Raw genomic sequence first — 17,532 nt, forward strand, 5'->3', positions numbered from 1 at the left:
TCCCAGCTAGCCCTTTTTTGACAAAGCCCCTGAGACTAGGAAGCTTGAAACCAGCAGCTACCAACATCCCAGTCACCGGAGAGGCTGTGAAATGCTAGGCATGCTGTGCCTGAATATTCAGCCTTCCTTTCTACAGCTCACCCATTAAGGAAAGTCCACGAAATTGACTTTAGATTCCCTGGCGCTTGTCTGCTTTGCTTTCGCTTCCACACAGGACAAGAGATAAAATGCAGCGAAAGCACAAACTTGCATGTAAAAAAGAGCCAGATAACTGCTATTCTCCATAAGTTCCACCATCACAGATGGTACTTTCGGGATAAATCACCCACCAGTCGTTTGAAACATCAGCATGACTTGGTTTATCTAGAATGGGACACAGAGCAGGGAACGTGCGATGGGGAAAAGGAGGGACAGAGACCTTTCGGGAAAGGGCAGTGCCTCAAACCCAGCCATCAGGAACTCCCTGTCCTCCCCACATCCTTTCACAGGATGCATTTGGTCCTTGACAGTCCTACAGATGCTCTCTCTACATACCTTCTCTCGGCCTCTTCTCTCGATCTCCCCCATCCTCAACCCTAGTCACCTCTTGCTTAGCGTTGCCATTCCCTCCTAACTAATCCCCTTATTTCTGATCTTGTCCCCTAGGGCCCATATTCTAGTAGCAGGAGGCATGATTTATTCAAAATATAAATCAGGCAAATTCACACTTCCTGATTTCAACACTCTAAAAATTTCTCATTGTACTCACCATCAAATCAAAGCCCTAGTTTGATTTTCAGACCAGTGACCTGATCCCTGCCTTCCTCTCTCATCTGCTCTTCTACCCCTCCATCACTGCTCTCTGTGCCTTTCCTCACACGGGCCAAGCTGGATCCTGCCCCAGGGCCTTTGCACTTGCCCCTGCCGCTGAAATGCTCAGTGCTGACTCCTCCTTACCCTGAGGTTGCAGATCAAATGTCACTTCCTCCTTGATGACTTTCCAAACAGCCTCTGACTGCTCAGGCCTGAGCCCCAGCTCACTCCTCCTTCCACTCCCGTCCATAGGTGCACCCCCAGCCCACCTCCCGAGGATGTGGAGAAAAAGGAACACTTGTGCCCTGTTGGTGGGAATGCAAGCTGGTGCAGCCACTATGGAAAACAGTATGGAGATAGCTCAGAAAATTAAAAATAGAAATGCCATATGATCTGGGAACTCCACTACTGGGTATTTACCCCCCAAAATCGAAAACACTAATTTGAAAAGATATCTGCCCCTGCCTGTTTATGGCAGCGTTATTTACAACAGCCAAGATATGGAAGCAACTCAGGTGTCCTTTGATAGGTGAGTGGATAAAGAACATGTGGTACAACACACACACACACACACACACACACACACACACACACACAGGAATATTATTAAGCCATTAAAAAGGATGAGATCTTGTCATTTGCGGCCACATGGATGGATCTGGAGGGTATGATGCTAAGTGAAATAAGTCAGACAGAGAAACACAAATACCAGGTGATCTTACTCGCATGTGGAATCTAAAAAACAAATGAATAAACAAACAAGCAAAAAACATAATCAGACCCGTAAATACAAAGAACAAACCTATCGTTTGCCGAAGGGAAAGGGGCTGAGGGATGGGCAAAGCGGGTGAAGGGCTGTGGGACAGACGCGCGTCCAGATGTGGAATGAGTACGTCACAGGGATGAAAGGCGCCACACAGGGAATACAGCCGACGATACTGTAATAGCATCGTGTGGTGCCAGACGGCAGCCACACTTGGGGTGAGCACAGCAAGAGGTGGAGACTTTTAGAGTCACAGTGTTGTGCACCCAAAAGTGAAGTCACATCTGGTGTCAGCTGTACTCAAGTAAGTAAATAAATGAACAAACGGGCGCCTGGGAGGCTCCGTCGGTTGAGTGTCCGACTCTGGCTCAGGTCATGATCTCACGGCCCGTGAGTTCGAGTCCCACATCGGGCTCTGTGCTGACCACTCAGAGCCTGGAGCCTGCTTCAGATTCTGTGTCTCCCTCTCTCTCTGCCCCTCCCCCTTTCACGCTCTGTCTCTCTCCCTCAAAAATAAATAAACATTAAAAAAAGTTTTTAATAAAATAGATAAAGCACCAAACAAATGGCCACGCAAACAAATAAATCCGTAAATTCAGTAGCCTCCTCCCCGACACTCTGCTCTGACCCGCTTTATTTCCTGTGGAGCCCCAGGGAGGCCGTGAAAGGGCACGACGTCTACATTGCCTTGTTTGCTATCTGCCTCCCCGACGGGAACACGGGCTCCAGGAAGGCAGAGAAGGCGTCCCAGTGCCCAGAGCAGGGCCGACCTGTGATGGGGGTTGAGTGACGATAGTAAGTGAGCAGGGATCGTGCTGGGGAGGACAGGTCCGGCGGAGAATCCCAGGGCTGCTGGACTCACCCTGAGATCCTTCTGTGTGGATGAATGAATCCTTGGCTTCTGTGTGGATGAATGGATGGGCCGGCCAGACCGCACCTCGGGGCGGGCGGCTTGTGGTTCCAGCCACTGGGGTGCTGGTTGCAGGCCAACGGCTCTCAGCCCCTCCGGGGTTCACGGCAGCCACTGAGAGCCTCTCCTAAGGCTGCAGCCTTCTCCGGGCGGCCCACCTCCCAGGACCGGTTGAGGTGGGAGGGGAAGGCCCTCCTGGGCTCCAGGAGGCACATCTCTGACGGGCTGCTCCAGGGCTCCCCGAGAGGCCGGGCCGGGTGCGGTCAGGCCTGCACCCCTGCTCACTCCTCCTTCCGCTCCTGTCCGTAGGTGCACCCCCGGCCAAGCTCCCACCCCTGAAGCCCACCTTAGACTCTACTTCCTCGGGAGCCCAACCTCTGACAAGCTCCTTCCGCTGCCCAGCCCCACGCCAGGTGCAGAGACCAGGCGCTCGGGCCTAGTGAGACTTCGGGTGGCTAGGAGGACGGAAGACTCGAGGTCTTTTCGGGGGCACAGTGCGGGGCCTCTAACCCAGCCCGGAGCTACTCGGCCAGAGAGAGGCACCATCGAAACTTCCCAAAGAAGGTGCTGCTTCTGCTCAGTTCTGAGGAATAAGGTGATCCAGGAGGACAATGCGGTGGGGGGCAGACGTGGGGGTGTGGCTGCGGGGACACAAAGCCGACAAGGTGAGCGGTGGGGGGTGGGGGGGGGGGCGGGGGAGGGGCCCAGGTGAGGGAGGCACGGGGGCGGGGACCCAAGGAGGTAGGAGGAGGGGTTATAGCTCCATGACCGAGTGTAAGAGGTGTCCGGAACCCCAGGCCCCCGCATCCACTGGAAGGTCAGAGAATACATCAGGCTGCACATCCCAGTCCCCCTCTGCCCCTTCCCTGTTGGGGGGCGGCGGGGGCTGGAATCTGGGTGCCTCTGTGTCCTCCTCGCCGCCCTGGGCTGTGCGAGCGTGAGGACGCCTGGCCCTGCCGACCTCCGGCTGCAGCCGGTTCTGACGGGACCTCCCTCTGAGTCGTCTGTGTGCCGCCCAAATGACACCACCTGCTCTTTCCAAGTTCACCCGTCGCCAGCGCTCGTCACTTGGTATTTATCACCTAATGAAGGTCTGCAGCCTTTCAAATCCAAGGGCGACCATCCGACTAAAGCCTACTGGCTGCATTTCCATATTCCTGTCAAAGTCACATTATCTCCTCTTGACCAGAGTGCCTGGTGACCCTCTCTGTTAATGAAATACCATGGCGATTAAAACCTCCATCAGGCTTGATATTTGAAAGTACCAGTGGCTTTTTAGAGAACACACTTCACAAAATGCCTGGAAAGCTCCATCACTTGGGAGAATTGCCTTTTTTGAACCAGGCCGATTTTTTTTTTTTTTTTTTTTTTTTTTTTTTTTTTAAGAAGAAGTTAGGGGGAGCCGAGAGGGTTTCAGGTTTGGTTTTGTTAGTTCACTTCATTCCCTGGCTTTTCCTGGAAGCTTTCAGGGTAACTGATATTTTTATTCTGAAAGCATTTCCATCCACATCAGACCACTGGCTCGTTTTTAGCTTAATTAAACTTATGAAACGAGGAAGTGGGTAAAAGTTCATTTCAGAGTTACAGGCTGCTGCGATTTTGCATGCTAATTGAGCCTATGCCCCCACAGAGGAGATACCCTGCAGGCCGGCTGCCTTGTACCCCGGAATCACCCCCCTTGCACAGCCTGGGGAGGGCGGGGAGTGGGGGGGGGGCGCACTGTCAAATCGACCAGGGAAAACTCTCATATTTGGAACGTGACACTTCACCGCTTGCTTTCATATTTTAGAATGCCACTTCCACCCCCACCCCCCACCCCCACCATCTTTTTATTTAATACCGCCACCAGATGACCCAGCAATGACTGGAGAAACCTTGAAAACTCTAATCTTGGTGTCTGATTTAAATGACATTCAGAAGTTCCAGAAGGGAACGGATATTTTTAGAACCACAGCTTTTTATGAAACAAACATGTGATGCAGTTTAGTAACAATGGGTGCTGTTTAGTAGCTACATTGTGGCAGGTGCTTTTCAGACATTATTTCTTTTTCTCCACACAGCCGCTCAAAGCAAGCACCGTACTACCTGCTCTGTCTGGAGAAGGGACTGCGATTCTCAGAGGTTAGGAGGCCCAAGGTCACATGGCAAGTGGGTGGGTAACAGTTGGAACCTGGGTCTAGGAGACTCAAGTCCCTGTTGAGGGAGGCTTGAAACAGGGACTCTGGACCTGTCTGGGTGAAACTAGTCTCTGGCATTGGAAGAGGAGAGAGAGGTCTGTATTCCAGCCTACCTGGGTGATGTTTTTCTCCCCTTTTTTCTGCAATTGAAGCTCTGTTGCTACCAACAATATTTGTTTCTCCTCCCCTTAGGTAAGAGTAAGCTAAGGACTGGGGCTCCTGGGCGGTTCAGTCGGTTAAGCGTCCAACTCTTGCTTTTGGCTCAGGTCATGATCTCACGGTTGTGAGACTGAGCCCCGCGTCAGGCTCTGTGCCTGGGATTCTCTCTCTCTCCCTCTCTCTTTCTTCGCCCCTCCCCAGCTCGCACTCGCTCTCACTCTCTCTCTCTCAAAATAAATAAGCTTAAAAAAAAAAAAGAGTAAATAAGGATCCCGTACATTCCCCATTCCCCCTTAGTTGCTGCTGAATCTGCCGAGTCTATTGATGCTGAACGCAGGAGGGGACACATGTGAACCCCAGTGGCATCTTGATGCTAAGAAGTGAGGAGCACCAGATCAAACGAGCGAATGTGCTGAATGTCACACACCAGATGAGATCACGGATGACAAGGACCTACACACTGGTGACCAAGGTCACATTGGCTGCCTCATTTCTCCCAGTGAGCCCTGCCAATAAACATGCCAGCCTTGCCAAGAAAATTAAGGAGGAAGAAAGAAAAATGAGGTGAAATCCCACCAGACATTAAAATATACTCCAAAGTTACTGTTTTTTCAATGTGTACTTGTGCAGGGATAGATAAGAATAAATGAAATGGAACAGAATAAAGAATAAAGCTACATCTAAATGCCTATTTTACAGATAGAAATTTAGTAGGTGATAAAGGTAGCATTCCAGATTGGCAAGAAAAATTAGTGAATTTGTAAAATGGTGATGTGCAACTGGCCAGCAATTGGCAAAAAAAAGCAAGCAAACCTACCTCAATTCCTATCAAAAATAAATTCCAGGGCCACCTGGGTGGCTTAGTCGGTTAGGCGTCTGACTCTTGATTTTGGCTCAGATCATGATCTCACAGTTTGTGAGTTCAAGCCCTGTCTCAGAGCCCACACTGGGTATGGAGCCTGCTTAAGATTCTCTCTCTCCCTTTCTGTCTGCCCTTTTCCTGCACATGTTCTCTCTCTGTCTCTCTCAAAAATAAGTAAACATTAAAAAATAAATAAGTAAATAAATAAATTCCAGACAAATCAATTAAAATGTAAGAAATAAAGACATATAATCACTAGGAAAGTGAGGAAATATATTTATAATCTTAGAGGACAGAGAGCCTTCACAAGCATGACACAAAATTGAGAAACCATAAAGAAAATACTGATAAATCTGACCAAACAGATATTTTAAAAGTATCCAAATATAGCCAAAAGACAAAACTGGAACAATATTTATAACTCTTGGCAGATGAAAGGCTGGTTTCCTTAATATATAAAGAGCTCTTATAAATCAATAATAACAACGTGAACCCAATAGAAAAAAATGTCAAAAACATTATCCAGCAAGTCAAAAGAAAACGAAATGGAATTGAACGTCACATGTAACAAATGACTACCTTGTTCAAAATTAAATAAATGCAAATCATGGCAGCATGAATTATCTTCCACTTTTGTCTCTAAGAGCAAACACAACAATCTTTTCAAAACTGAAATCTGACTCTACCTCTCCCCTGTTTCAACCTCTTCAAAGGTTTCCCCTTCCTCTTAGGAAAGAATCTGAAGTGGGTCCTGCGAGGTCTGGCCCTGAACCCACCTCTCCTTTCTAACTTGTCCCCACCTGGGATCTCTTTCAGGACCTCTGCCCGTTGTGTAATCCCTCTCTCTGCAATGTTCTTTCTCTCTTCTCCTTTCCTCCTTCACCTAATGAGTTTCGACTCATTCTGCAGGTTTGAGTTCAGTTGTCCCTTCCTGGGGGAAGTTTGTCCTGGCCACCCAACCCATCCCTTCATTAGATCAGCCCTCGCTTTTATTTGCTTCTGAACCATCATGTGCCTCCTTTATAGCGCTTACAAAAGTGGTAATTTGCATGTTTTTATGTGATTATTTAATTAATGCTTGTCCCCCATCGGAGCCATAAGCTCCACTGAGAAAGCGTTCTGCCATTTGCTTTTTTCCCTCCACTGTACTCCCAGAACTGAACACCCATGCTTGGTATATAGTAGGTGCTTAATAAATATTTTAAGTGACTGAATCAATGAAAGAATGATTTTTTTCCTGTGACCTTGGCAAATATTAAAAAGGTACAGAGAGAATCGGGCATTTTCATCCACTGCTGTCAAAAAAAAAAAAAAAAAAACGGAGGCCAAGTTTTTTAAAATATTTTTTTAAGTGTATTTATTTTTGTGAGAGAGATAGAGAGAAAGAGAGAGAACAAGCAGGGGAGGGGCAGAGAGAGAGGGAGACACAGAATCTGAAGCAGGTTCCAGGCTCCGAGCTGTCAGCACAGAGCCTGATGCAGGACTTGAACTCACAAACCATGAGATCATGCCGGGAGCCAAAGTCAGACGCCTAACCGACTGAGCCACCCAGGCGCCCCTGGAGGCCACTGTAAGCTGTGCCAGATCGAATGAATTCATCTATCAGCTGTACTTGTAGATGTACACAAAGATAGGTGAATGAAGGTGCTGTTTGCAGCATGGTTAGTAACAGCAAAAGCCAAGAAAGAGCAGACACGTTCTTCATCAGCGAACAAGTTAGAAAAACAATGAGGCATCTGAGGAATGAATAATTTCAGAGACCAGTGCCAATCCTTATGTAGATGTGGGAAGATCGTCAAGGTAGAATATGACAGGCAAAAACAAGTCGCATCCCGTGTGTGATTCTTTAAATGATATGATATGTACCCTTTTATTTGCATTGGAAATTTCTGGACACATAAACAATAAATGGTTAAGCACAGTAACTTCAAGGGGAGGGGTTAGAGAAAGACAAACTTTTCACCTTAGACCTTTCTGGACGATTTGAATTTAGCCATGAATATGTATTACATTTTTAATATTACAAACTAGTCCTTTTCAAAAAAAAATCATTGTTTAATAAAGAATCTCAAACCAAGTTCATTAGCATCATGGTACAGAGCCTCCATTTTTTCCAATTATCTTCCTTCCTCAGTTATCTTAAAATTCAGAGGTTCTTAACCCCGGGCCTTCATTTTCACTGCCACCTTTGCCCGTGTTCAATACCATCGGTGACTTTTCAGCACTAATGGAGCTTCAGTTTGGAGGCGTGTTTTCGTAAAGTAAAAAATGCCTTTAAAACTCAAGCAAGTGCCCCAAGGGTCCCTAGGTAATAAATGCTCTTTTGTCTGGGTTTTCATACACCGAGGCTCACTTAGATTGCGGTATCTAGGAAGTCCCTCCCTTGATTTCACATCCCTTCGAATGGGCCGCGTAAAAAGAGTCAATGGAGGGATGCCTGGGCAGCTCAGTCAGTTGAGCATCCGACTTCAGCTCAGGTCACGATCTCATGGTTCCCAGGTTCAAGCCCTGCGTCGGGCTCTGTGCTGACAGCTCGGAGCCTGGAGCCTGCTTCGCATTCTGTGTCTCCCTCTCTCTCTGCCCTTCCCCTGCTCTCTCTCTCTCAAAAAATAAATAAACATTAAAAAAAAATTTTTTTAAGCGTCTATGGAAATAGGACATCTCTAGTCCAGGTCTGAGTGGAGCTGGTTTTTCCCGATACCTCCCTTTAGTGCCTTGAATTAATTTTCAGGCTGAGCTGCCAAAAGCTAGTTACTCCAAAAATAAATATATACCTGAAGTAAAACAAATCTGCCCGTAATAACCATATGGAGCTCACCAACACTGCGTTCAGGAGGAGGAAGGAATTATGTAACAGCACACCGTGGTGCCGTAGACTTTGTTGCCATGACTCCATAAATAATAAAACCACCCCAGACACTGCCGTAAGTGAGCTATGAAGGATACTTGATTTCCTCCAGTTCTGTTGGTCGCCTAACATCTGTTGTGCTGATAACACCACTAAAGGGAGCGTTAACACAAGTAAAAGCCTCCTTCAGGTTATATCTTTCCCTGTGTGCTCTTCAAATAGCATACGCTGCTGGGGTAGTGCTTTTGGCTATCCGCATTTAGCATTACTCCACAAGCACACTTCCATCCGTCTCTTTCCCTCTCCCTCCTCCCTGTCACCTGTGCCCTCCCCTCCCTGTTCCACCAGAAGAAGAGAGCAGAGGGCAGCACACAGGGGCCGTTGTTTTCTGGCCATCTCTGGCGAGAGATCCCGAGGCCCGGATGGCGGGGACCCTTCCTGTCCAATCACAGCAAAGTATGCACCTGCTGTCTCCACGGCCACTCTCTCCTCTGGACCCTCTTCTGCCCCCATAGCCCCTTTCCTTTCCAAAAGCCACGGGTGCCCTCTCTGGGAGACCCTGTCCCGGAACCTCAACCTTACCTGGCCAAGCCTTTCTCCTGCTCAAAGCAAAGGTAAGCTCCTTGCGCTGTGTGACCAACGAACGGCAGGAAACTGATCTAGACTCTGCTTTGGGTTTACTTTGGCTAGTTCATTTGTTGAGCAAGTGGGTTTTATGAATTTACCTCTGTCCCTTGCCCTGTAGGCAGTCCATAATGGTACCATCCACTTCCCTCAAAAGAAAAAAGAGATCGAAATCCTCTCTAGACAATTGGGATTCTGAGAAGCAGGGCCATTCACCTCAAAAGAGCCCCATGAAGTGTGGAATGAGAACTTGGGAGCCCGGGAGGAGATGGGAAGAAGGATCTGTCTGCCAGCCTTTCTCTATGGACACATCAGTGCCACCAATTTCTCTGTGGCTACAGATCACCGAGGGCTGCAAACGGGCCAGCACTGTGCTAAGCCATGCTAAGTCCCAGTAGCACTGTCTAAAACTCCAGGCATGAGGAACATTCATCCAGGCCACATAAAGAGCATGAATAGCACCAACATCATTATCTGTTTGACCCCTTTACCTCAAAACTGTGTAGCCTAGTGGTCAAGAGCATAGAATCCAGAACCAGACAGACAGGTTCAATTCCTCCCTCTGCCACTAAACAGCTAGGCAGTCCCAAGGTCCCTACAACTCTCTAAGACCCAGTTTCTTCATTCAGAAACTATATATAAGCAAATCTACTTTGTTGGACTCTTATGAAGGTTCAAGAAGATAGTGTTTAAAGTACATAGTACAACACCAAGCTGTCCTTTCTTTCCTGAAAAGTACAACGTACCCTGCCTCCCTTTTTACCTTGGCTGCCAGGGAGCTCAGAGTCAAATGAAAAGCAACTGTGTTCTTCCTCCCTTCTCTCCAAGCTGAATCTAGGTTACTTGTTCTTATTTTCCTTGTGCTTAAATCTTTGTTGTTATATATTATTTCATGTGTTCATGTTTTAAATTGCCTCTGAGCTCTTATGAAAGAAATAGTCTTCACTCTGCATTTCTCTCTCTCTCTCTCTCTCTCTCTCTCCCTTGGTTCTGAAACAGCCAATAAAGGGATGTCATTCAGAGAGAAAACAAGGCACTTTAACCTTAGGGGGACAGACTTTCACACCCACACACCCTGGGAGAGCCAAAGATGGTGAAGTCTGTCCACTTCACGAGTGATTGTCAGAACACGGGATCCGTCTCCCAGGGCTGCTGCAACCCAACACACAGACACACGGTGGTTACACAGCTCACGGGTACAAACCATCTCAACTTCCCCATAGCTAAGTCGAGGTTGCTGGGATACTCTGCCCTTGGGTGAAAGCCATCGACCTCAGTTACAAGAAACTCCGAGTTTTGGGGCACCTGGGTGGCTCAAGTTGTTGAGCGTCTGACTGCAGCTCAGGTCATGATCTCGTGGTTCGAGAGTTCGAGTCCCACATCGGGCTCTGTGCTGACAGTGTAAAGCTTGCTTCGGATCCTCTGTCTCCCTCGCTCTCCTCCCCTCCCCCGCTTGCGCTCTCTTAAAAAAAAAAAAAGAAACTCTGAGTCTCGCTAAGTAATTGGACTTTATTTTTCTAATGACACGGACAGTTTGGCGGATCATGTTTCTTTGCTCTGGCTGCTAAGAAGTTCAGAGCCAAATTTGTAATGACCTCTAGTACCTGCCCCAAACCCTAGGACCAGCATTTGGGCACCAGCCTGGCCCTAGATTTATTTTATCTGTGTACCCTCATTTTGCCATGACTTCAATGTCTTCATCTTTTTTGTTTAATCTAGTTACATATATATACACACATACACAGAGAAACTGCCACGTACTCTTCTTGGGAGAGGGCTGCAGAGAGTGGAGACAGAGACTATCAAAAGGAGAAAATTCTCTCTTTTAAAGTTTATTTTTGAGAGAGAAAGAGAGAGACAGAACATGAGCGGGGCAGGGGCAGAGAGAGAGGGAGACACAGAATCCGAAGCAGGCTCCAGGCTCTGAGCTGTCAGCACGCAGCCCGACGGGGGGCTTGAACTCACGGACTGCGAGATCATGACCTAAACAGACGTCCGACGCTTAACCCCAAAGAAGCAAACCTTTTAAATCATGTGTGCTATGATGCACTCTTAGTGCGAAACAGGAACTAAAGTAAAGAAGGACTAAAGCTTCAAACTCTGGAACAGTATCACCGGGCTCCCTGTTCAGAAGTCCCAAACATCTCAAAAATAACTTTACCTCATTTGAACACCCGAAGAGTCACTCCAGAGGTTATTTATAAACATGGGTGATTCTTGATGGAAATTAAACCATACGTTTCAGAGGAGTCAGAAAAGATTCAGAGACTAATTCCGAAAGTACTTGGAAATGAGCAGACAAACCAAGAAGTGGAAACCCCATGAATATAGAAAGGACATGCCTACTGACTGTGTAATAATTAGCCACCTTCAGACCAGGGGCTGTGGCTTGAAGCAAAACGCTGTGCAGCATAATTTACTGACACCCGAGCCAAGGTCATCCCTGGGTGCACCGTTCACAAGATTTAAACCAGTTCATAAATGGTAGTTAATGGCCCATACCAAGGAGAGCCTCTGCATACCTAATGGCTGTGGGTGACATTTGAGAATATGTGTCCATTCAAAGTTACGTTTACACAGGAATCTGTGATCCAGCACTTGCCAGACAGTTAAAACTATCCAGTCCTTGGCTGTGCTGACCATTTCTGAGCGCCCAGTGCATCTAGAGCTGTGCGCCCCTGTCTTTCTTTCTGTCAGATGACTCAAGGAACATCGACTCCTTCCAGAGTTGTCTTAAACATCAAGGGATGTTTAGTGTCAGAGAACTAGCCACATGCGTGATAATATTGCTGTTCCTCCTGGAAAGCCAAACATTCTGCATGTTCCAAGTCTCCTGAAGGTCTTAATTACAGTGACTGACAGGAAACAGAAAGATGAAGAAAAAAAAAAAAAAAAAAAAAACTGAACTAGGGCCTTCCCTGGAGGACGGGGTGTCCGAAGCATTGTTTCCGGCCTCAGGGAGTTTATATTCTACCTGGAGAGATGAAATTATTAATCCCCCATTTTTGCTCTTGAGGAAACTGGGGCACCGCGGTCACGTGACTCATCCACAGTCAAACAGCTAGTCAGGGACCGAATCAGGACCGGAATCCAGGGCGCGTGGCTGTCTGGGTTGTAGCAGATACTGTCGATGCTCCGCTCCCCTCAAACCTCACCCTTGTGGGTGCTCCAAACAGCTACTAGCTGCTGGCAGGTGCACCTCTGTACCTAAATGCTCTTCTGCAACCGTGGAGGTCTGCTCTGTTTACCTGCATGGCAGACTTGAAGTATCCGGGAACTAATATCCCTGGGAGCAGTCTGCATCCAAACACGCACAAGAAACGGTGCTTACCTTCGCCAGCTCCCCCATCCCTGGGTGAGATCATTCTGAGCTTCTCTTTGGTATCATCTTCCTGCCCTCCTGAATACACTATTTGCTCTTGAATCCTATCTCTGGGATGCCAAAGGAACCCAGACTGTTAGAAAGGGAGATATAAAAATTTAGATATGTAAGAAACAACCAGATATTAATTCAAGGGGATACACACACCCCTGTGTTTATGGCAACACGATCCACAATAGCCAAACTATGGAAACCGCCCAAGTGCTCATCGGCCGATGAATGGACAAAGAAGATGTGGCATATATACACCATGGAATATTTCTCAGCCGTAAAAAAAAAAAAAAAGAATGAAATCTTGCCATTTGCAATGCCATGGATGGAGCCAGAGAGGATTAATGCCAATAAGAGAAGTCAGTCAGAGAAAGACAAATACCATACGATTTCACTCATATGTGGAATTTAAGAAACAAAACAGAAGAGGAAAGGGGGAAAAAAGAGAGAGAGGCAAACCAAGAAACAGACTCTTAACTATAAAGAGCAAACGGGTGGTTCCCAGAGGGGAGGTGGGGGTGGGGGTGGCTGAAATAGGTGATGGGGATTCAGGAGGGCACTTGTGATGAGCACTGGGTGATGTAATGGAAGTGTTGAATCACTATATTGTACGCCTGAAACTAACATTACACTGTATGTTAACTAACTAGAATTTAAATTAAAACTTAAAAAAAAAAGTAACCAGCATTTTTCACAGAAACAGAACCAACAATCCTAAAATTTATGTGGAACCACAAAGACCCCCAACAGCCAAAGCAATCTTGAGAAAGAAATACAAAATTAGAGGCATCGGGCTTCCTCGATTTGAAACTACATCACAAAGCTATAGTAACGAAAACAATATGTCCTACAGGATTGTCATAGAAACAGACACATAGATCAACAGGATAGAGTAAAGAGCCCGGAAATAACCTCAAGGTTAGATGATCAATTGATTTGTGACAAAGGAACCAAGAATATACACTGGGGAAAGGACAATGCTGATTCACTCCCTATCAGCTGTTGAGCTGGGCACTCCTTTCATTCTGTCCCTCAACATTTGTGGTGGCAATTGGCTTATACACAGTAAGTCAGGGAGCGCGTCCCTGGACTCCTCCTGGAGGAGGTTATGGTAATTCAGCCTTGGCTGTGAGATTACAGGAGGGGCCACTTTTGTTCCTGAGGCAAAAACCTCAATCTCTGCTGGGTTAATGACCAAGAGCCCAACCCAGTGACCAGCAGGTTTTTCCAGCCACATACCCTCTGCGGAGTGGCTCACAGGACACCTGCTTGCCAGGTCCTGGGCTCTGCCTGGCACATTGCCCCCTTGCTTCACTGACCCCACTCGTGCACTGTCAGCAGCCTAGCCTCCCACGCACTCCCCAGCCCCCCTTGCCTCTGCAGCCTGGGCCAGAGGGGCTGAGTTTGGGACTCTGTTCCACCATGACCTTGGACAGCTCCGTTGCTCGAAAGGATTTAGCACACGAACCCTCCACTCAGAAAGAGCCCTGACCTGGCCTAGCTGCTTCTGGCCCCCCTCAGGCAGCATCTCTACACTCACAGCCACCCTGCTTCACTCATTCTTTCATCATGCTGGTGCCTGCGTGGGGTGGACCTCGTCATTTCCAAGAGAAGAAAGATCTACAAGGAAAAACCGAAATGTAAAATCGCGGTTATGACTGAGTAAATACACAGTGTATGGGAGATGCCATTTTCATGAAGGAAAACAGAATCAGATCACTCTGAACAGTGTGGGAGGAACCCAGAGCTGGGCATCAGAAGACCGTTAGGAGCTCACCGAGGTAGAAGGGAGAGCGTTATTACCGATGGAAGGAGTAGCGGGGGCACAGGCTTGGAGGTGAGGAGAAACACAGCATTTGGGGGGAATGCCCCCATATCACAACGATAATACCGCCAGAAAGCAGGTCCCAAGTGAGATGCGAGCTCCCTGAGATTTTGGCCATTGAGGAGCCCTCCGGTTTGGTGTGAAGTCTTGAGCTGGATGTCACCATAGTTCCTTGGGGAAGATCACAGCTCTCCAAGAACAAGCATCCCAAACCCAAGAGAGATGGGTTAAATTAAATAATCAGATATTAAGCAGGAGGCTTCTTCGGAATTAAGCCCGTGGAACTTGGTATTACATGACCAGCCAGCCCCTCCGGGGGTTAACACCCCCAGATTTGCATCCTCGTCCCCAGAGAACACAGCTGGACCAAGATTGTGGGGAAGCCTGGGGGCTGGGTGAGTATCTGGGGCAGGGTGATAGGCTGCCACAGTTATGGTGGGGGGCGCCCCAGAGGTCATGCCCTGGATGGAGTCGAGGTCAAAGCTTTTGGATCCAGGCCAGGAACCTTCATGAATAATAAGAGGTGAAGACTGAGCTCACAGGAGAGAAGTTCAGGACCCCGAGATGGACAGACAGTGGATGCACCAGAGAAGGGTGGTCAGCATGAACTTGGAAGCCAAGCGGGAAGGAACCCTGGGGCAAGGCAAAGTGGGGGAGCACACCTGGAGGTGAAGGTGAAGTGCGGCAGTGCCGGGTGAGTCCAGGAGTGAGGAGCACCCCACAAACAAAGGAGTTACTCGCAGCTGGGCCCTGGAAAGACCAGCCTTCGGGGTGGCCGACCATGGGTGTCTCCACCCACCTCCTCTCCATAATTTGGCTCCGAGCTCCTTGGCATCAGAGACTGTGTTCTGCATCCCGAAGATATGCCCTCGGCACCCAGCGCCCAGCAGGCATTGGGCTAGGGTGTGGGGTATGGATCCCTTTGGCCTCAGGCCCTGAGACTCAAAAGCATATTGGCATAAGGACAGACCACTGTCTCCAGGCGACTGGGCTGGGACTCAGCCTCCTGCCCGCTTCACCATAAATTTTCCTCACAGCCTTGAAAAGGGCTCGGACATATGGAGGTGGAAACATATTAATCCAAGGTCTACACTAATTGGGTCTAATAAACACAGCCTTAGGCTCCCCCTTACTGCTGTTTTCCACGGACCTAGTAATTGCAATTTATGTGACAGGAAAAGTGCACAGAATCTGAAGGATTTGTTTTGCTGAACTTAAAGAAAACACCCACAGGTCATACCAATATGAAAACGTTATTTTTCCTAATGAGCTCCACAGCCAAAAAAAAAAAAAAAAAGACAAAAAACACTAGGGATAAAAGTCCTTCCCAAAGACATCGTCCCACCCAGTCATTGCGGGCAGGAGTGGAAGATGGGACAGACGGGCAGGACATTCACGCTGGCTTCCCTATCAGTTCTGCTCTCCGTAGAAAGGGCTGTCCCACGGATTGGGTGTCCAAGTGTCGTGGGGAGATAAAGAGCGTTATTTAAGACCAAGGCTGACAGTGGTCGCTTTTGCCCTGTGCAGGCGGCATGATTCATTTCTATCACAGGATGATAGGAAGGAGGCCCCCCTGCTTCAATTTCCGCTGAGCGCCGAGACCATAGATGTTCAATACCAAATTGCCTACGAGACAGATCACCAAATGCAGAATTCAAAAAGGTCAGATGAGAGTCCCATTCACAGCTTGAGAACTCCCCCATCTCCATGAGTACAAAAAGGCATCCTACCTTTAAGGCTAGCTGTGATGTGAATCTCACCTCTCTCCCAAAGACCGAAAGGCAGGGGTGGGGAGGGAGGAAGGACTCTATGGGGGGTGCGGGGGGGGGGGGGGACAGGGTTTCACAGAGAGATCCGTATGTGGGCCCAACAGCTGGCATGTGGGGAGGGCTGGGATCTGACTCCCACGGGGTAAATCTAGAGGTCCAATGTGGGTTAACAAAATCGGCACCCCCCTCCCAAAATGCAAGGGACGCACCAGGACTTCCCAAGGACAGATGTGGGTCCCATGGGAGAGAGACCCAGCCGGGATGTCTTGGGGCCGTTCAGGCCCCCTACGTGCTGGAGAGCGAGAAGTTGAGGTAAGACAACATTCCCTGCGGCCTCGGGAGCTGTCCATCCAGAACAGAGAAAGCAAAGGCCTGCTCAAGGAAACCAGTCAAGAGACCTACCGGGGGAGCTCTGGGGAGCCTTGCGAATCCCAACACAAGTCAGCTCCCTGCATCTGCCAGGCCCTGAGGGCAGGATGCTCCCAGCAGAGCCAGCTGGAGTGAGACGGACCCCCTGTCTCCACCGGCACATCTACCTTCCCTCTCGGGAGTGTCTCAAACAGACTGGAATCCGGAGGGACAGAGAAATTAAGAAAAAGCCACTTGTGGCTTGAAACAGGGCCACGCCGGTGGGGGGAAAAGATATGCACCTCCACATTGAGCTGTTTGCGTGGACTGGACATTCTAACTCAGAACTGAGACTGTATCGGCCATATGGCAGTCTGTTGCCCTAGACTGGACAGAGAAGGCATGGGCCTGACAGAGTTACACCCAGAGGCAGGGCAAAATTACCACCACTTTGCAACCTTCAGAGGCCAATGGGAGTCAAAGACAAAGCTGCATTGGCCCAGCAGCCGTGCCTCCCAAGGGCTGGTTGCAGCATTCATGGAGGCTAATTCTCTGCTCCCCTCGCAGAGCCCAAGAGCAGAGACATGACTCCAAAATCCTTTCTCCATCTGCCATGGGTGCAAAACCATGGCTGCAGACAAGGTCCCAGAGAAGCTACATTCCCGGCGCTGGGTGGCTGGGGAGCCTGGCGACCAGGTGGCAGAGGACGGGACGTGAGCAGAAGTGATGTGTGCAACTTCCAGGTCTGCTCCTGTGGACCCCCTCCCTCACCGTTCTCACCGGCGATTCCCTGCGCCAGGGCTGGGGCACCAAAGGCAGGGAACTTGGGTCCCTAAAACAGTTCATAGAGTGGAGCTGGACCACGCATCCCCAGAGCCAGTATGGAGAGAGAAATAGCTTTCTCTCTTTTTGAGGCACGGCGCTAGGGCTTACTTCGTTAGGGCAGCTTCGTCTTTACTCTATCAGATACAAAGGGAAGCTGTGAAATCTGGAGAAAGAATCCGTTGTCTAGCACAGCAGTGAAACACTGGGTTTGCAGAGGAAGGTCCGGAGTTGAGTTTGGGGGAGGGGACTGCTAAATC

The sequence above is a fragment of the Panthera leo genome, chromosome C1 (assembly GCF_018350215.1).
Source record: "Panthera leo isolate Ple1 chromosome C1, P.leo_Ple1_pat1.1, whole genome shotgun sequence".
In the NCBI taxonomy this organism is placed as follows: Eukaryota; Metazoa; Chordata; class Mammalia; order Carnivora; family Felidae; genus Panthera; species Panthera leo.